Source organism: Marmota monax, unplaced genomic scaffold (genome assembly GCF_021218885.2).
Source record: "Marmota monax isolate L192 unplaced genomic scaffold, Marmota_monax_Labrador192_F-V1.1 WCK01_AAM20220418_F8-fsc00166, whole genome shotgun sequence".
NCBI lineage: Eukaryota > Metazoa > Chordata > Mammalia > Rodentia > Sciuridae > Marmota > Marmota monax.
Window position 1 is genome coordinate 3,643,766 of NW_026693344.1, and position 21,176 is coordinate 3,664,941.

A 21,176-nucleotide genomic window follows, 5' to 3' on the forward strand; every position below is an offset into this window, starting at 1 on the left:
GTGATACACCTGAACAAGGACAAGTCATGACTAAGCTGCAGTGAAAGAATGAAATCACACTCAGGGTCACTCTCCTGAAAAGACTAGGCCCATTTAGGCAAGTATGCTAGATTAAATAGGGAGAGGAGGGCCCTAACTGTGTAATAGTGGCCCTGTGTTCCAGGGGCAAAAAAAAGGATGCCAGAATTCTTCCCAAGCAGGAATTTCAGAGACTCAGAGCATTGAAGAGTTTAAGAAACTCTCATTCAATTTTCCTTAAATAGATCAGAGTCAACATAATACTGAATTATAAAGTGCTAGACTTATGTATACATTCCAAATTTAAAATACATTCTTTCTATATTTTCTAATTTAAAAAATAAAGTGAACTCTGCTCATCTGGTTGATGTCCTGAGTTTGCTGGAAGTCTAAGCCTTTGCTCTCTTTCTGTGCATAAAGGGTGAGCACTGACCCTTTCTGTTTCTAGAAAGGAAGACTGAGGACCACTTTTCTGTGCTCAAATTTTTCTGAATTATCTTGTTGGTACACAGATTATCTTGTATGCCCTCAAGAATGTGATTCTGGATTTTCTGATAATCTTGACTTCTTCTATGCTTCTAGAATATCATTCTAATTAAATATGAAAAATACACAATGTAATCTTTTTCCTAACCTGAAAGTTGTGGAACAATAAGTATTTCCTGTAGTTAAAACATAAGGGAAAAGTCCCAAGAAGCCTATGAGGGAGTTTAGTATATTATTAAGAGAAATTAAGAAAACAGAGACAATTACTTTAGGAATCATAAAGGAATTTATGGGGGTATTTGCTTTGGGGCTTGAAGGGTAATAGAAGTGCAGGGCTAATTAGATGTAGGGAACAATTTCTAACTGCAGAAACCAAAGAGAGTTGTCCAAGGACGAAACCCCCTGCCCTGCTCCAAGGTTGACATCTAGACTTCTGCCAAGTCTGATGGAGGCACCAGGTCTCCTTTTCTTAATCGGACAGTAAAGTTTTCTGAGTGCCACTGACGGTAACTATAAAGCTGGAAGCCATCAACTGGGGTGCCAGAGAGACTTGCTGAAAGCTGCCCACCAAGATGAACATAGTTATGCTGAAATACTCTTTGGGAGGGTGTGCACCACTCACACCAAAGATAGGGGAGCTTCCTGTCAGTAGGGAGGCTGCCTGCTGAAGAGAAAGACATCATTGGCAGCTGAGCTTTTGGAGCAAGATATATAGCACTTGAACAGGGATGAGATACCTCTTCCCCTCACAGATGTCAATCCCCTCCCCTTGCTTCTTTATCAACAGGACATTTTGTCTCCTGACAAAGAGAAACATTTACAAGGGCCTACTCCAGCTCAAAAGAGGGTGGCTTTGGATCTAAGAGGCAGCAAATTGGTAACTGTTATGATGGCTGTGTATATGTATACTTCTCCAAATGATTAAAAAATCTTCCATTTTTCACTTATCTTCAGACTATAAAGTATCAGAATAAAACTTGTCTATGTTGAACTGAAAACCAGTTTTCCAGTTATCATCAAGGCATTTATATCTATAGATTCTTTTGTTTCCTCAATAGCACATTTTTAGATTTTTGCCATAGGGCTTAGACAATTATACTTGATTGGTGTGGGGCAATGGAGTAGGAAATAAACTTCTTTCAGTTATAATTATAATTATACCCTGTCTGCCTAGACTATACCCTATATATTGCTCCTACCAACTTAAATCTGCTGTATACTTACCCACATTCCCTACATTATTAAGCTACTGGGTCTCAAGAAATAGTCTTTTTAACTGAATTGTATCCGAATGAAGCTTAAGTGATGAAAAACAGTTTGGGCGGTGGGAAAGACCTGAGTTCAAATTCTACATCTCTCATTTAGGTTTTGTGTAATTCTGAGTACATTATCTAATTTTTTTGGAAGCACAGATTTTCCATCCATAACAAGAAGATTGTAAAATCTGTGACAATTTCTGTGAGGATTAAATGACTACCTATTAAATATTTAGCCCGGCACATAATAGGTCCTCAAAAAATGATAGGCATTATTAATGAAGGAAATTTCAAATTTATTGATTCCTAAAATGAATGAAAACATGATCGACTATTTGGATACAGTCTCCTAGCAGTCACCCCTAAAATAATATTTCAGAAAATGAAATGGCAAAGAGCAAAGTGTTAACTGGCACAGTGACTCTGTGTGTGTGTGTGTATGTATGTATGTGTGTATATATATATATATATATATATACACACATACACACACACACACAACACCAAGGAGAAGACTGACTTCTTGATGAATGACTACTAAAACTAGAAAACTCACTCCACAATGGTAATAAAAACAAGGAATTAAAAAATGAACAATCAGGTCCGGTTTGCATTTCATCAGACTGTGTTATAGACCAAATCTGTTTTACTGTCTCATTTATGTGACAGATGGTGTGACAACTTCTTGATCTGATAAATTGTTTTCAGTGAGTTAATCACAGTGCAATCATCTTACTGTATTCCTGCTCCCCTAATGTGAAACAGATTCAGCCCTATTTCTGATGCTTTCCTGTATGTGCAGTGCCAGTCGGCAGGCTGGGCTGAACCCTTGGACTGTTTGTCCATGCCAGACTCTTGGAGACAACAGCATGCTTATGTCACAAGCCACATCTGTCATGGCAGGATTCGTGTTTCTCCTCAGGTTAATAATATCTGATGGAGGCACCAGGTCTCCTTTTCTTAAAAGCAAGGAGTCTGAATACTAGTTTAGGAAGAGGTGCTTCAAAGATCAAAACAAGGCCTGTGACAGTGACATGTGGGTTCACGAATTGGGAATGGCAGTGTCAAATCTCTCCTAAACAAGGAAATGGCCCTTGGTGAGCAGAAAGGGAACATGGTGTATCGCCAGCCTCCATTAGAAAAAGGCAGGTTTTGTAAGGTAACTTCTTTCACTAAAAGCTTTTTTTAAAAATGTAGTTCTGTATAGAATATTAGAAAAATAAAAAAGAATAGTCAAGATATGAATTTGTAAGTAGCTATGCAATTACAGAGACAAGAGCTCAAATATATAGCATTTTCTCAGCTTAAACTTTCAAAGGAGACTTTTTTGCTCTGGGTAGCCTGGATATTTATAATTTCTGATTAGGATAACTAGTAAGACAGGAATTCAGAAATAAAATCAGGCTTAGTAAATGAAGACTTATAATAGATATTCTTATTTAAAACTTTAATAATTTTTTTGATCTTTGGTAATACAATATGATGTAACATTAGTACTTACATGTGCCATGCCATCATAAATATTAATCTAATTTAATACTTAAGAACAATAGTAGAACTTTTCACTATTTAATTATTTAATAATATAACACCAAATATTTATTTAGTACCTACTATACTTCTAATGCACAATCTCATTTTAGTATAACACTAACAGATCATTATCACTAAGTCTAATTATCAACTTACAGGTTCTCAAAGAGGCTAAATAATTCACAAGACCATGTAGCCGGTGCCTCAGAATATTTCCTTTAATCTTGGCTGCCTCTCAACCAATGGCTTCCAAGCCTTTGTTTTAGCCAGGTATTAAAAGGAAGCTTTTGGAAAGTTCTTGCCTCTCTTAGGCTCAGTCCCCTAATTTGTATAATCATCCTCATCTGTACCATAAGGTGTTGCTGTGAAGTTAAGTACATTAAATATAAAATTTCGTAGAACATAGACATTGCTTCTTCTTTTTTGGGACTTTCAGTCTACTGACAGAATATAATAACTTAATTATTCTTTTTCATCAGGATTTAAATAATGTATAATGTATTTTTTGAATTATTTTAATACAATGTTCTGTTTTCCTCTAGTGCTTCTCTTTTTCAAATAGTTCAAATCCTAGCAGATACATGCATAGAAATATAAAGGGTTACACCTAAAAAAATCTCAGGGCTTAATGGTAAAGAATCAACTCCTTCTTAGAGAAGCTATTTATCCTACATTAAACCATTTGTCTATCCAGCAAGTGCTTGTTCAGGTAAGATCCCTGATTTCTTCTCTTTTGTTTCTTACCATCCAGGGAGGTTTCATAAAAGGAAAAGGTGAAATTAAAAACTAATTGAATAGACTCTCAGTGGTTATGCATCCATAACAAAATACATGAGAAATTCTATCTCTTCTGAAAAACTTCAGTAGTGCTTATAAGTTGAAACACTTTCTAATCCAATAGGTAAATAGAAAACTAGCATTACCAATCAACCTACTTTATATACAAACAGAGATATGGAAAAATTGTGGTATATATGTGTAATAAGAATTGTAATGCAAAAAAACAAAAAACAAAGTACACATATAATGACATGAATTGTTATAAACACACTTTATATACAAAGATATGAAAAATTGTGCTCTATACGTGTAATAAGAATTGTAATGCATTTCACTGTCGTGTATTTTAAAAAAATAAAATCTATTAAGTAAAAAAAAAAGTTTTTCCACCTAAAAGCAAAACAAAACAAACAAACAAACAAAAAATCCTGGTTTTTAACCCACTTGCTGTTTTTTCTTCTAAAGTATAAACTTTCTCAACTCGTGGTCTCAGCAATCATTTTCCTCTCTGTATTGAAGAATGGAGGGTACAGATGATAACTCAATAACGAACACATTAAGGAAGTCTTGAGCTATTCCAATGTTAGAGTCATTTCCATTGTGACTGGGAACATTTTGTAATTTTATGTCTTCATCATGGCTGTACTTACAGAAAATCTTGTCTGGTTTAGTAAAACTAAAATGACATAATATTTATGATAATTTCATGCCTTTCATGTGAGCATATTTTATTGAAAAATCTGATTAAATTACCCATAATCTTTCTAAGTGATAATATCTATAGTTTAGATTGCAGTTTGTATAACAGTGAAAGTTGAATTAAAAGTACAATTAGTAAACTTTATTGATTTCTGCCACAACAAGGTCCACAAGAAAATTAATTCAACCTTCTCTTTTGCTAAACCCAGTTAAACTGTGTGAAATAGTATTGACATCTAATTTTCTCTCATTAAATAATGATCATTACTTTTGATTATATCTTATTTTGCTTTTAGAAAGAAAATGAAGTGGTATGTATATGTATTCTATTTAAAGATTGAAAAAAGGAAAAAATGAACTTATGAAGTAACATGAGTAATAAAGAACAAAAAGGAATAAAACATAATGTAAAACTTTCATTATGGTTAATACACAACCTCATACCATGAAGAACTGTGTAAGAACTAAAGATAGTTCACAAACTATCATTGAGTTTTCTAGTGACTACAGTAAAAGGAACATAGTAGCATTCATTTTTTTTTCATTCAAGGGCATGTAATTAATCTGCTAGTATAGGCTAGATGACTTTGAAAGTATCAAAATCTTATAAAGAAAGGAGAAAATTTCTGGGTGTTGTAGCACATGCCTATAATCCCAGCAGCTTGGGAGGCTGAGGCAGGAGGATCATAAATTCAAAGCAAGCCTCAGCAACTTAGTGAGGCCCTAAGGAACTGGAGAGTCCCTTTCTCAAAATTTAAAAAAAAAAAAAAGGCTCACTGGTTAAGCTCCCCTGAGTTCACTCCCTGGTTAAAAAAAGGGGGTGGGGGACTAAATTATGTGCCCTAGTATTCAAATGCAAGAAGTTATTCAAGAGAAGCACATCTTTTCCTGACATTAAGAGCTGAGTAAAAGTGCTCTTGTGGATCTTCATAAAACAAGTCTAATTTGTTTCAATGGTGATGGCAAACAATCACAATGAACCAGTTAAGCAGTTGTTACAATGATATGACATACAGGATACGGAGAGAACCTAGGAGAGGAACACTGGGTTCAGCCTGAAGAAATGAGAAGTGTGGCCCATTAACATTTAGGTCGATCTTGAAAAATGGAAAAATTGCCTAGCAAAATCACCAGCATTCCAAGCAAGGGACAAAAGCAAGTGCAAATATATGTAGGCTGAGAAAGGAAGGAATGTTCAGGAATTCTACCTAGTTCAGCTTTGCAGTTATATAAATTTTGTGCAACAGATAAAATGAGTAAGTAGGAAGTCAGATCATAAAGAGCCTGAACGTCAAGAAAGAAAAAAAAAAAAGATTTACAGACTCTGGTACCATTGAAGAATGATTGTTAAATTGGCAAATTAGGAAGATAAAGAAAAATACTGGAAAAGCCATGGAAAGATAACTGTCTAGAAGAAAGGAAAGCCAGGTTGAGAGGAAATCACATAGAACACTTGACCTGTGGCAGTTACAACAGAACGAGAGACAAAAGCAGATCTGGGAAATGTTCAGGAGCTCCAATAGTCATGTCGTGCTTGATTGACAAGTCCAAGCTTATACTGATGAAAACATGGAACAGTTTTATCTTTCCCAAACTGATTCTAATTATAGACTCCTTCTGTCTTGGGAAACAGAATCTGTTTATAGAAGCTCAGTATAATGTTATAATGTCAGAATATTTTAGTCACTTTTGATTTTTAAAACAGTTCTTTCTTCTATTAAAAATTCTACTCCTTCAGCACAGACTAGACCTATGGGGAGGGCATACCTTCTGGTTCACCTCATCCCTCTCCTCTCGTTTCCTCCCCCAAGACTGTATGGATCACTGGCAGAGTGTGGGGGAGTGGTGACATTTGCTTTCTTGAGCAACACAAGTGGCTGTTGGCAGACATGCTGTTCCCTTTCTCTTGACCACTGCCTCTCAGGGTAAAAATGCCTGGAGAAGTCAATGTCCAGTCACTTTTGGGGATTATTTGTTTATCTGGAATCTGATATAAGACTGTCCCTTGCAATCTTCTGACTTAGGAGAGATGGCTATTCATGAAGCAGTTCCTCCTTCCCCTGGGCTTCCTCTTCTTCCTATTTTCCTACAAGAGATCCATTCACATCTTTTCCTGATGAAACCACTGATTGTTCATGGCCCTCAGTCAGGCGGTGGAGGAGAAACCAGAAAAAAAAATGCATTAAGCCTCAGTCTCTAGTCTAAAGGAGGGAAATTTAGATGCATGGGAACAAAGAGGGCCTCCTGGTATTCCCTGCTTTTGCTGCTCCTTTCTCTCTGGATCCTTTTAGTACACCCTGATAACTCGTATTTCACTGCCACTTTGATGGTTCAGCAACTTTTGGGCAAGTGTCCTTCACCAGTTCAAACTTAAAGTGTGTGGAGAGGGAAGATTTTAAACTTCTCATCTCATATAATATAGACAGAAAGGATGAATGTTCTTCTTTATAAGGAGAAATAGGAAGTAAATGGGGGGATTACTTTTCTCCAAACTCTGCATATGCACTGTTTCTGTCTCCAAAACTTATATATGTTGAAATCCTAACCCCAGCATGATTATATGAGGAGATGGTACCTTTGGAAGGCAATCAGGTCTGAGGGTGGAGTCCTCACTAATACTCTCATATGAAGGACTATGGAGAGCTCTTCACAGTTCTTGCCTCCAGAGCTAATAAAGATCCATGTCTCTAAAAATAGCACTCAGCCCTTCTTCATCTAGCTTCTTTTTTTCCTCTAGCTGATGAAGACCATCAAGGTAGTCTCTCTTGAGTCTAGAGGAAAACAAAAGTTCTCACCTAAAGAAAACATGTGTCTTTGTTATAATGTCTTCTTCTACTGATAACTTCCAGGAGCAGGAAAGGACTTTACTGTCTCACATTGTTTGTTACATGACTTTAGAAAAAATTGAACGTAAAGAGCCATTTAAGTTGTCTTCGGATTTTGCTCTGAGGAATAGGTGTGGTTGCAACATACACAAGGATAAATGATATAAAAACCTGGGATGGTTCTAGATGGCAATAGCTTCCACCTTAGATGTGTTTTAGGTGCTGCTGGGGGAACTAGGTAGAGCTGTTCAGTGACTAGTTTGATTTAGGTTTCTGTTTCTATAGAGAGAAATTGGATTTTTAGCAAATGGATTTCAGAGTCATTGGCTCATCGGTAAAGCTATAGATACTAACTTCAAAAATACAAGTTTCCTAAGCCAAAACAAAAACTATTTCTCTCCCAAATTTGAAAACTTTCATAGAATTATAAAACTTTATGAGGGATGTTTTAGATATCATCTATTTGGTCCTGCTGAATTTTTTTTTTTTTTTTGAAGTACAGGGTACTTACCATGCTACTATAGTTCAATGTTAACATGAATTTTTAATTCTCTGAAGAAACTCTGAATAATATAATTGTGCATTTTACAAATTGATTTCCCCATAGAGATGTTCGTGTGGTAACAGAGATTCTATAAAGTTTGTATTCTGCAATCAAAGAAGTGATTTTTATCCTTTGATCCTAGTATCATTTTTTATGATTTGGGAACTTGGCAATTAAGACCATAGATTATTTTCTTAGTATCCATCAATATGATAAATCTTAGCTACATGAGTTCTTTAAAGGAAATAATAAATCTAGTATTTCTTAGTAATCATTTTAGGCTTTATTTATGTCCTGAAATAAAAAGCCTTCATTAAGCTTTCTTGAGAGTTCTTACAGAGTTAGAAATAGTTTTAAATGACATTTTCAAGTTTTATGTAACTCTTTACTGGGAAAGAGTCATGGACTTTTTTTTTTATTTTACTGCATGAGATTAAATTACAACATGTTTCATTCTTGCTGAATTAAATTTTTTCCCCTAATATTTCTTTAAAATTCCCCCAAGTAATCAATCTAACCAAAATTTTATAAGAATCCTTCCCACATTTAAAGGATATCAAAATTTTCCCAATTTTGCTATTACTTCAATTTATAGGCCTATTTAAAGCAATTCTTCCAGTAATAAAATTAAATTTCTAAACTACATGATTTTGGTTCAAATTACACTTTTTATATTTGATATATAACATACAGGAAACTTACAAAGTGCTGAATTTAAAAACAAACACTGTGAACATATCTACAATCTATTTTAAATCAGATAAGATGGTTTCATATAAATTATTGAACTATTTATAGGTTTTAGAAAGGACTGAATTAAAGCTACTGTTCTCAGTATCATTGTGAGCTGTGTAGCTATTTCACTGGTAAGCAAACACTTTAGTTAGAGAATGACTGAGTTCTTGGTAGAACTATGGAGACACAGTTTACATTTATAAAGGTGACCTCATAATTAAGACTCTGGGACAAATAAAGAGATCACAATACTTATTCAGGAATTTAAAAGTCAATAGTTACCACAGGACAGGAGGTATTCATAAAGCACAGCCCCATAACTTTATGGGAGCCACTATGTTAAGAATGAGTATAAGGTAGGTCAAATTTGAGTATATTATTCCACATTTTTAAATTTTGGTCAAAGCATAATAAGAGTTCAATCCATATAACCTGTGTCTTAGTTACTCAGTATTGCATTTAGTGACAGGTTTTGAAAAGAAGTTAAAATTCTACTGTATTATTTCAAAAATATTGATTATAGGGGCTGGGATTGTGGCTCAGCCGTAGAACGCTCACCTAGCACGGGCGGGGCCTGGGTTCAATCCTCAGCACCACATAAAAATAAAGGTACTGTGTAAAAAAATATATATTTTATATAGATATAAAATTATATATATAATTTTATATATATCATTATTATATATAAACATTATTATACTATAATTAATTATATTAATAAAAATTAATATAATTTTAATTACTATAATTAATTATAATTATATTAATTTTATATTATTATATAAAATTTATAAAATATATATTTTATAATATTTTATATATATATAATATTATAAAGTATACCCAATGCATAAAAGAATTGTGCTAGGTGAGCATCAGGTAAGCATGTACAGATGGTCTTTTATGTGTACCCCCATAGATAGGGTCTCTTTTACATTAAAAACAGACCATGTTTCTTTTGCTATTTCATTTTCTTTTCAAATGCCAAAACTTTCATTAGAATTTTTCTAGTTGCTACACTATGTTAGCTTTCCATTACTATGACAAAATACCTGAAGTAATCAACTTATGGGGAGGAAAGGTGTATTTTGTTTCATGGTTTAAGAGATTTCTGTCATGGTCACTTGGCTCAGTTGCTTGGGATGGAGGCAGCACAATATATCATAGTGGGAGACAAGGCAGAGGAGGCCTGTTCAATTCACAGTGGCCTGGAAATAAAAAGAGACAGGAAGGGGCTAGGTCTTAATATTCCTTTCAAGGGCATACTCTCAATGCCCTAACTTCCTTCCACTAGGCCTCAACTCTTAAAGATTCTGCCACCTTCCAATAGCACACTGAGGACCAAGACTTTTTTTTTTTTTTAAGAGAAAATATGTACTTGTCCTTTCTGTTACTAAAATATGTCTTTAGTTGTTGGTGAACCTTTCTTTTCTTTTTTTTTTTTTTTTTTTTGTGTGTGTAGGGGGGATATGGTTCTGAGAATCGAACCCAGAGGCTCACACATGCTAGGCAAGTGCTGTACCATTGAGCCACAACCCCAACCACAGAACCAAGACACTGGGGTCTGGGTCAACATTCCAAATCCAAACTATGACATTAGATTTTCTTCTAGTTTTCATACGTTAACACTGATCTTGCTCTCCCAAACTGATGTAGCCTAATACCATCAGTGACCACTAATTGAAATAGCAAAATATTATTTTTCAATATATCTTTAATCTCTTCCTTTTGCTCTGCCAAATGCTCTCTACTAGGCAGGTCTTATTGTTTAGTCAAAAACAACTCTGTGTATTTACAGAGAATAATCATAACTCATTTTATTACTACTAATAAGTTTACTGTGGACAAACAGAAATAGTAAAAATTGCATAAATATAAAAACATAATTTTTCAAATTAAAAAATTAATGTGATACACATTTTTATCTGTGTTTTTGAGTATGTGAGGTTTTTAATGTCAATAGTTAGCCCCCAGAAATGAAATAGAGAAGCATTATAAATATCAGAACACCTTTAATCTAGTTATAAAAATAAACTACATTCAGCTTTGACATTTTTAATATTTTGACATTCATTGAAACAAGGGATATTAGAGTCACACTACCCAGTACTTTATCTCCTGTATTTAGCATTGAACTTATAGTGCAAGATTAGACAGCTATAATTTTAAATTAGCATTGGGTTTCAAAGATTTAGCCTAGTAAAAAAGAGTATAAAGTATATATTTTTATTGATTACATATCAAAACAGTAATACTTTGCACATATTGTTTAAATACAATGCATTATTAATTTAATAGGACTTATTTCTTCTTAGTTTCCCAATGTGATTACTAGAAAATTAAAAATTACATATATGACACACATATTGTGTTGAATTGCCATCTTTTTTAGAGAATGAATTTTGTTAGGGCATGAGATTGAGTGAATTGAAAAAAAATGTGATGTCAAATAGGATTGGAAAGAATTAGTACATGCCAAATTATAAAATGATTATGGGAGAAGGGTAGTCTGGCAAAATTATGAATAAGTACATTTCAGTGTTTTGATAAATATAATGAATAATTTGTTAACATGTAAAACAATAGTATTAGCATCCCTGCATCCCTACCTTGTCTCCCATCTAATTCAGACAAATAGGACTGATTATCTTTAATCCCTGGGAAGTGATGAGCCTATAGAACCTAGAGAACAAAAGAATAAGTGTTCATTTCTTATCTTCAAAAGCCTAGAACTTGGGGCATGAACAATGGATATGGAAGAATGCCCCAAACATTCAGAGTGAATTTCTCTTATCTTTAAAACTAAACAGAACTTTCACCAGCTGAAGAAGAGTAGGGAGGAAGAGAGAGAAAGAATGAGAGAGTTTAGGTAGCATCATGTTCCTGGGTAAGGGGCCTCTAGCCTGCATTTCACAGAGACCACCAACCTGAAAGTGGGAGAGGGAATAAAGTAATTCACACCCTGAAGACTTTGGTCTTACACAGCAAAATAGCAACATTCCAGGGTTCTGACCAACACAGCCTGGCACTCAGTCTGCAAAATACAAATGATCATTTGATGGTTTATGTGAGAACATGGTCTTAGTTAGCCCCAGTGCCAGAGGACTTCATGACAGAGAGGATCTGCATGTTTCCCAAGCTCTCAATAGGAATAAGGAAATAACTGAAAGAGAGCTCCATAGGGGGAGGCCTATCAACAGGGGTGAAAAATGTCCAAGTATCAACTGGTCCAGATGGAGAGCTGAGAAAAAGCTAGGATTATATATACCTCCATTAAGCCTAGAGGATCTACAGCCAGATTTACTTCTTCTGACTACTCTGGTCTAAATGATTGTGTCTCTTCAAAATATATAAGTTGAAGCCAAATCTCCCATGTGACAGTATTAAGAGACAGAGCCTTTGGGACATAATAAGGTCATAAGGGTGGAGCCCTCACAAATGATTTTAGTGTCCTTATCAAAGATATCCCACAGGCATTAACTAGCACTTTCCATGTGAGGACGTAGCAGGAAGGTGCTGTGAGAAATCAGGCCCTCACTAGACTTCAAATCAGAGGATGCCTTGATCTTGGACTTCCCAGCTTCCAAAACTGTAAGAAATACATCTCTGTTGTTTATAAGCTATCCAGTGTGAGGTATTTTCATATAGCTGCCTAAATGGACAAGGACAGATTCCAAGAGTTGTTATTTCAAGAAGTACTGGAAGATACATGCAACTTGGGGAGCAAAAGAAAAAATGATACTTGGAAATAGAAGTTAAATTATTTCTGAAGTATGAAGATTATATTTCTTGCAAACCTGAATTTAACCTTTGAGCTTCATATCTGTTACTTGATTGATAAGGTAACAAGGAACATCGACATACTTAAAATTCTGAAAGATTTGGGAAAGATTTTATTTAGTTTATTTTTTTTAAATATTTATTTTTTAGTTGAAGTTGGACACAATATCTTTATTTTATTTATTTATTATTTATGTGGTGCTGAGGATCGAACCCAGGGCCTCACACGTGCTAGGTATGCACTCTACCACTGAGCAAAACCCCAGTCCGCCCCTTTTAAAAAAATATTTATTTCTTAGTTGTAGTCAGTTGTTTAATTTATTTTATGAGTATACATCTTAAAAGTAAGGGGGAAAAGATTTCAATATCATTTTGGTCCAATCCTAGTAAAGCATTTAGCATCCTCTCTTTGTCCCCTTTTAACTGCTGTGTCGCAATACTGATGTATATCTTAGGCATTATATTGGAAGTATTTCATATTGCATCACATCAGAGCTGACCTAATGTCAAGTTTTACCACCATTTGATTCCTTGGTTAATGTGGGTATGACCAGGCCTCTCATTCTATAGACACATTTCCCCTTGACAGTGAGTGAGTCATCTGTGGGTTTAGCCTCTCCTGACTCCATCCATTCTTCCTTCCTTCTCCACTGTGGTTCCTGACCAGGTGCTTACCTCATAGTTTATCTACTTTAAGCTTCCTTTCTTAAAAGTCTACTTCAATAAAACATGGGATTGCTATAATAATTCAGTGACTTAATATGTGCAAAACAAGTTTGTAAATTGCACAGTGGTTACAATTGTAAGCCAAGTTTATTCCTATAGAGCAGAAGTTTCAGATAGTGCTCTGAGAAGTCCATTCTGCGGATGCAGTGGCACTCTGGTACGTGCTTAAAAACTAGCTCAAAATGAACCCTGATTTTGCAATACCATCCACTTCTGCATTGTTAATACTCCCACCCTGGCTGATTTCAAGCTAGCAACATTATGCCAATTAGACTGAAAAATTCCAGAATTTTAGCAATCAGTTATTTCAGAGCATAAAGAAGAGAGCTCCAAGGGCTAGGGTTGTGGCTCCGTGGTGGAGCACTTGCTTAGCACATGTGAGGTACTGGGTTTGAACCTCAGCACCACATAAAAAAAATAAATAAAATAAAGTTATTTTGGAGGAGGAGGGAGCTCCAGAATGAAAAGAGAGGCAAGGTTACCAAATTTTGCAAATAAATATTTGGAATATAGTTAAACAGCTAAAACTGAAACAGTAGGTCTATATGAATTTAGGTGGATATCCTGAATTTTATCTGACAGTTCTGTAGAGGACTGGTGTCTGTGTGTGTGTGTTTGTGTGTGTGTGTGTGTAGAGAGAGAGAGAGAGAGAGAGAGAGAGAGAGATAGGGGAGAAAGAGGGAGAGAGAAGGAATTTTTTTCTAGTGTGTTGGGGGTATAAATGAGGGCTCTAAAAAGGTCTATATTTCCATATTCACTCTAGCCTCCACCAGGGAGCCTCTGCTTTCACTGGATTGATATATAGTTTCTTTTCTCCATTGTCTTTTGTTTGGACAGAGAAATGTTATGGGAAAATATTCCCATTTTTTTTACTTCATCTTAACACTAAGTCCTCTGGTCAAAAAGAGACTTTGACAAGCAGAATTGAAAAGTTAAAAGTAGCAAATGAAACTCTTTTGAAATTCTACATTATTTAAAGAGGATTTCTACCTTGATCAAACTCAGTTCCAACACTTTCAAAAGTTGAGTAAGAAAAATCCAGTAGTATTTTAAAAGATTTTAAAAGATTGGGAATTAGAATTTTATTTAGGTTTATTTATACTTTGGTTGTATGTAACTCCTTTAAAGAGGGCCTATATTTAGGTAAAGTAGTTCCCTTTAATGTGTAAAATAAGCTTACAACTGATTGCCTCTAATTGCTATATTCGGGTAGGATATACTCTGTCCATATATTTATATTAAATATTATATTAAAGATATTTACTTTTATAGTGGGAAGAACAGAAAGAAAAATCACTTTTGCCACATTGTTGTAGTTTGAGTGTGCTTGTTCTCCATAAGAAGAAATATATGCATAAGACTGAATGATCTATTTATTTGTTTGTTTGCTTGTTTGTTTTGGTGGTGCTGGGGATTGAACCTAAGGCCTTGTGCATAAGACTGAATGATTTACCAAGGATACCTGTAAGTCTAGGGCTGTCATAACAAATACTCCACAGTGTGACTTAACCATCAGAAATTTATTTTCTCATGCTGTAGTCACTGGAAGTCCAAGACCAAGGCATTGGCAGCTTTGGAGTCTCCTGAGGCTTCCCTCTTTGGTGTGCAGATGGCTGCCTTCTGTCTGTGTTTTCACCTGCCTTTCCTCTGTGTGTGCATCACCGGTGTTTCTTTGTTCCAATCTCTTCCTATAAAGACATCTGTCAACCCCAATGGCCTCATTTTAATTTAACAAACCCTTTGAAAACCTTATATCCAAATACATTCACATACTGAAGTACTGGGGATTAGGACTTGAACATATGCATTTGGAGGGCACAATTCAGCAAATAACAGCGTCTTTCTTTATGAAAGTCTATTAAGTTGTAATATATATTTCTAATTCTTTCTCATCAGGAAAACCATCCATATTTGAATAATGCCAGTACACACAGAATCGGATCACCCACCCTTTTGTCAAAGCTTGCCACCCTCTTCTTCTCTTGTTTAAATGTACAAGCAGAAGTCTGTTTCTTCTCCGAATTCATCTACCACCTTTTACAACTTGATCTCTCTAGTCCAGTGTCCTGAACTGCTATGACAGGTTTCTTCATTAAATGTTTATATGCCTGCTGTCTCTCAGTTGGCAATATTCTTCTTACTACTGTCTCCCTTCCTTCAATTCTTCTTCAGTCAGATGTGACTTCTCATAACAACTTCCCTACAACTATCTAATTTATAGTCCTCTAACCTGATGTTCCTTGGCTTATTGTATTCGCTGTAGCATTTATTACTAATAAATTTTATACTTTATTTACTGATCTTGTTTATTATCTGTTTCCATCACAAGTATACATAATAGATATTTGTCTGCTTTGATGACTGATGTATTCTTTCTATTTAGAATATTGTCTGGAAAATTGCTGATGCTCAATAAGCACTATGAACAAAATGAATGAAAGAACACTGTGGTTCAATTTAGATTCATCTTCTTTCAAGTTCTCTTGTTTTTACTATGAAAAGAGGCAATGCAGTCCAGTGATCAAGAGCACAGGCCTTGGAGGCACAAAGAATTTGGCTGCTCTGCCTGCCAATGGCTGATCTTAAGTCTTTTCCATCCAAGGTTAACTCATTGAAACTGAAATTAATTACCTTCTTAAAAAGAGTAATGAGATTAACTGGGTTAAGTGGTTGGCAGGATGATAGATATGTTTTTATTCTAAACCCTGAAAGCTCAGAGAAAGGGCTTCAGTTGTGGCTCAGTGGTAGAACTCTTGCCTAGCATGTGTGAGGTATTGGGTTCGATTTTCAGCACCACATACAAATAAATAATAAATAAAAAAAGGACCCGTCAACAACTAAAAAATTTTTTTAAAAAGCTCAGAGAAAGATGGTTACAATTGATTAACCAGTTCTGCTCTGGAAAGGATGGAGGTGGGAGATATCATAAATGCCAAATGAACCCAGATTCAAATAATCAGTTCTTATGATCCTCAGGTCAAATTATGGGGTTTTTATTTCTAATTTTATTTATAGAGATTATCTTTGAAAGCTACAATATTATGACAATTTGTGTAGATTATTTTGGTTTCAAAACTGAAAAGTGAGTTAAAAATCAGTAATTTTGTTTCTTTTTAAATATTTTTTAGTTGTAGTCGGACACAATACCTTTATTTATTTATTTTTATGTGGTGCTGAGGATCGAACCCAGGGCCTCACACATGCTAGGCGAGCACTCTACCACTGAGCCACAACCCCAAGCCAGTAATCTTGGTTTTACTATCATTAATATCCTTTTTTGATGGTTAAATATTCTGTTGTCATTTCTTTGCCCATTTTTGTCTTGCATTTTCAAACATTTCTTAGAGCGTAGTATGAGTTGGAAGGGATCTCTAAAGTATTCTGTTTATATCCTTTTCTAAGGGAGGAAGGGAAAGTTCAGACTGAGACTTGCTACTAGAAGACCAGGAACAGATATGAAATGCAGAAGAAATTAACACATCTCACCCCAAGAGCTCCGGAAAGTGGATGCATTTCAGGAGATTGGCTGAATGAATATACCTTGTCTGCTGCAAGTTCATATTACTGAAAGGATCTTTGCCTGGAAACCCAGTTCTTCCCATTATACCACTCTGATTGTTCTCTTTACTAATGATGGATTACAATCTTTCTAATGCTAGACCTTGGTCTCCCACTGAGAAAGTGCCTTGGGGTGCTTAATCCTGTCCTGGTAACAGTATGGACTTAAATGGTGCTCTAAGATTCCTCCTGATTTAAATTGACTTGCATTTGTGAGACCACATTTGAATTTGTAACCTAACAAAGAGCCACTGACTATTTTGAAAGAACAGGACTTTCACATGATCAACCCCTCTCCTTGAAATGCTTACAAAATAATCTTTCTTCTAAGGTCTTTGTATTTCCTGAGACAAGCTTTCTTCCTCTTGCTTTTTCCTGAATGAGGAAGTACTTATAATCTCACCTCTTAAATTACATTTTAAGGCCTCACAAACCACAGTAAAGGAAGGGACAGAGTCAGCTCTAATTTCATAAACTATCTGTAAGAGAATTAATTGCAACCTGACTTATTTTTTTCTTTTCACAAAGAAGCTGTAAAGGAATCCCATAAATTTTGAAGGAGGAATAAATTCTCTCTTAAAGGAGTAAAACTGTAGTAAAATATTAAAATAGCACAAATTAAAGTTGACTGGAATCTCCTGTAAAATCAAACCAAGGAAAAGAGTAGTAAATATCACTCTGCAGAAAAATTAGTGTCTCTCCAGCAATAAAACCAACTAAAAGATTACATTTAAATATAAACTATATAAAGCCTTCTGATTCAAGATACACAAAAATGAATTCAGTCAAGTATATTTGTTAACCAAACATCTTTAGAAAACTGAATCTTCAAAGGTGATATTTATATCGTCTTACATCAAATTATTTGATATTAGTTGTTTGTCATTACTTAGGACACTATCCTCTCTACATTTTACATATAAGATTCAATTAAATCCTCATGAAACTTAATGACCTAATATTCACTAAAATATTCATATGGAGAACAATTCTTTTGAATCAAAGACCAGAATGTGAGTCTTCCCTCTGCCACTAATTGGCATGTTATTTGAATTTTCTGTATTCTGTATTCCAGCTTCCCCTGGATAGGAACAATATTTGTATTCATCCTTATAAGGATGGTGAAAAGATTATGAGTTAGTAGACATGAAGAATTTGGAGCAAGCTATGGTTTGAATACAGTTTATCCCTGCCACAACATGGAGTATTATTCTCTAGCTGTAGCAATGTTGGGAAATGGAGCCTGGTGGCAAGTGCTAGCTTCTTGGGAATAGAGTCTTCCTGAATGGAACAATCTTTTCTCAAGGGAATGCCTTAGCTATTGCAAGAAATTGGCCCTCTTTCCTCTCTTTGCATAAACCATTTGCCCTTCTGCTTTTCCACCAAACATGGAGCAGCATGAGACTCTCACCAGAGGCCCAATAGAAGACGGTGCCATGCTGTTGGACTTTCGGAACCAGAATGCAAAATAAGCCTCTTCTCTTTATTAATTACCCACTCTCTCATGTACTCTGTTATAGCAGCAGAAATAAACTTTGAATAATAGAAAACTTTTAAAAAGTTAGTCAATATTTATTGTGACAGTAACTATGAATATTATTTTGACTTACTGAAATGTTTTATTTTTAATAAGTCAGTAATATCTTTTGACCTAAGCTGTCTCATCCATAAAATTATGATTATTGTGCTAAGTCATGATTTTATATTCTTTTCCAGTTCTAAAAATTAATAATTCTGGGGCTTTAATATAAACAATCTGAAGACTTATAAATTCTACTCAAATATTTGGATAGTGCCCCCCCACCCCGTGCTACTAAAAAGTAACAACGATAGAAGTGATCTAAAATAATGGAAAGTATACTGAAGAATTTGGATAGGGGTGCAGTTATCTTTTAGACTCAACTCTAACAATGGCTACCTTTGTCATTTTGTAAAGATACATATCTATGACCTGTGAGTCTCTATAAAGTAAAGATCAAGCCTATCATTTTATACCCATGAAAAAATGAAGAATATAATGATTTTAAAAGATCTCACAGTTTTCCCCCCATGGGATTTCACAAATCCTTGTATTCTACCAACTTCTGTATACTCTAGTAATTAGGTGCCATGGGTAGCACTTAAAATGTTACCAATCAGGTTTAAAACACAAGATGTAATGTGAATTATATGCCATACCATGTTTCCCCAGAAAGCAAATTTTCTTCCAAATTAATAAAATGAGAGAAAGAGCAGAAAACCAGAGAATCTTTCAGCACTTGGGGAACAAAAATACAAGACAAGAGTTATATAACCTACAGCAAGTTTTTTGGCTAAGTTTGTAAATTTTAGTAACCTCTAATTTACATGTGCTTTCTTTGGAATTTTAAAAGTCTGCCCAATTTTGTCTGGTTTGGGAGCATCATCTCCAGAGGTCAAACAGTTCTTTTGACATATTGACAAGTTCCTCCAATCCAGTTTGATGGACTAGAGCTTCACTTTCAGACCTAACTTCATTTTTTAAACCAAATGTCCTACTGCAAACTGTAAAGATTTATGGTGAGTGATCTAGAGGTCTTCTTCCTCTGTTTAATTTGATCATAGATTTGAAAATACTAAGTGATGTGTCTCATGATATGGGTAAATTGACATCTGTAAAAAATAATTTCAGACCCTAAAAGCAGACTGAGTTTAGAACACTTAGTGAAAAAATTATTTGGCATTAATTAATTAAACATTTTTCTAATGTTTAATATTGTTTATTGTTGCCTGTTTTTTTTTGCATTTTATATTTTTGTGTTCTGCGATGAATTAAATAACTGCACATATTTTGTTTTTCTTGAGATTACCAAGGCGTGTGTATTAAATAGTTATTTTCTGTTCATTAGTTCACTGAAAGTGTTAATTTTTTTTTCTGTGTGTATTCTGTTTTGGAAGAATTGATCAATGTAAGACCATTTCTTTGGAATATAAAATAAACCACATTTATTTTTGTTTAAATATACACAAAGAAAAAAACTGATCATTTCATTCCATATTAAGGAATATATTTTTCCCTTTCTAAAAGTATTTCTAAAGTCATATAAAAATTAAAAAAAACTCCTTTGATAAATGCACAAAACCGACACATTCTTATTTCCTTGTGCTGTACATTGTATTTAGAACACTTAAATATTTGGAAACTGAAATAAAACCTATTTTTATTAATTAGTCTATTTTAACTTTTCATAGACTCATATAACGACCCCAGTCATATAAACTTATCCAGTTAAAAATATATCTCTTTTTATAGTGAAAACTATTTATGAAGGTAGATATTTTTTCGATAGTTTTTCTAGGTCTGTGCATTGTTACTTAGAAACCTAAAAAAAACTTTGGACATACTGGCAATAGTACTCTTTGCATCTTTTTCAAGTATATTATTAAAATCTTGGATTGAGGCTGTGGCTCAGTGGTAGAGTGCCTGCCTGGCACTTGTGAGGCAGTAGATTTGATCCTCAGCACCACATAAAAATAAAAATAAATATATTGTATCCATCTACAACTAAAAAAAACCAAATTTTTTTCAGTAGGTTGATATTTCTCTACCTTAATGAAGTAAAGCAAAATAAATTTAATTTATACAAATGTACTTCTAGCTTGAGAATGACAAAATATTTTATAAATACATTCTATACATGACATCCAAAATAAACTCATATTCTATATTCCCTTGTTTCATCTCTCAGAAGAAAATTATTTTGTCCTAGGTCTCATTTTCTTAGGCACCCATCCTTCTTAAGTAATTGTGATTGACTATGTTAGGTTCATAAATAACATACGCATCCTTTGAGATTTCTGAAGTCCATGGCTTTATTTAGGAAGTAGGCATAAGTTTCAAACCCTTTTCAGATCTGTTAGAAACAGTTTTGAGCAAATAAGATGTTTATTATTTTAGGAATTATATTCTATTATGAAGCTACTTGCTATTTATTATGCATTGACCTGCTCCACAGAGAACTAATATAAATGCCTTAGAGTTAGAACACGGGATGGTTTTCCAGAGCTAGTTGGCAACTCTGCCTAGGTAATGGATGTCTGAATAACAGGAGACCCATGATCATTGGTTCATACACATCAGTTGAAAGGAGATTTGGACTTGGCCCATGTCTTTTGACTTGGCCAACAGAGAATTGGCCTGTTTCAGAGAGGAGGAGAATGATGTACACATAGCTGGTACTTTAAGAAAACCCAGACTGTCTAGCCAGTCATCCAGTG

At 34.5% G+C, this 21,176-nt stretch overlaps 1 long non-coding RNA gene across 2 annotated transcripts in view; it reads left to right on the forward strand.

The window, feature by feature from the left end:
* LOC124101073 (uncharacterized) overlaps positions 1 to 19,894 on the forward strand; it is a 56,908-nt gene extending 37,014 nt beyond the window's left edge. For both annotated transcript variants that reach the window (XR_006854527.2, XR_009228015.1), the window contains one exon: positions 16,785 to 19,894. This is a non-coding gene — a long non-coding RNA (uncharacterized LOC124101073). The remainder of the gene's footprint in view (positions 1 to 16,784) is intronic.
* The last annotated feature ends 1,282 nt before the right edge of the window (positions 19,895 to 21,176 follow it).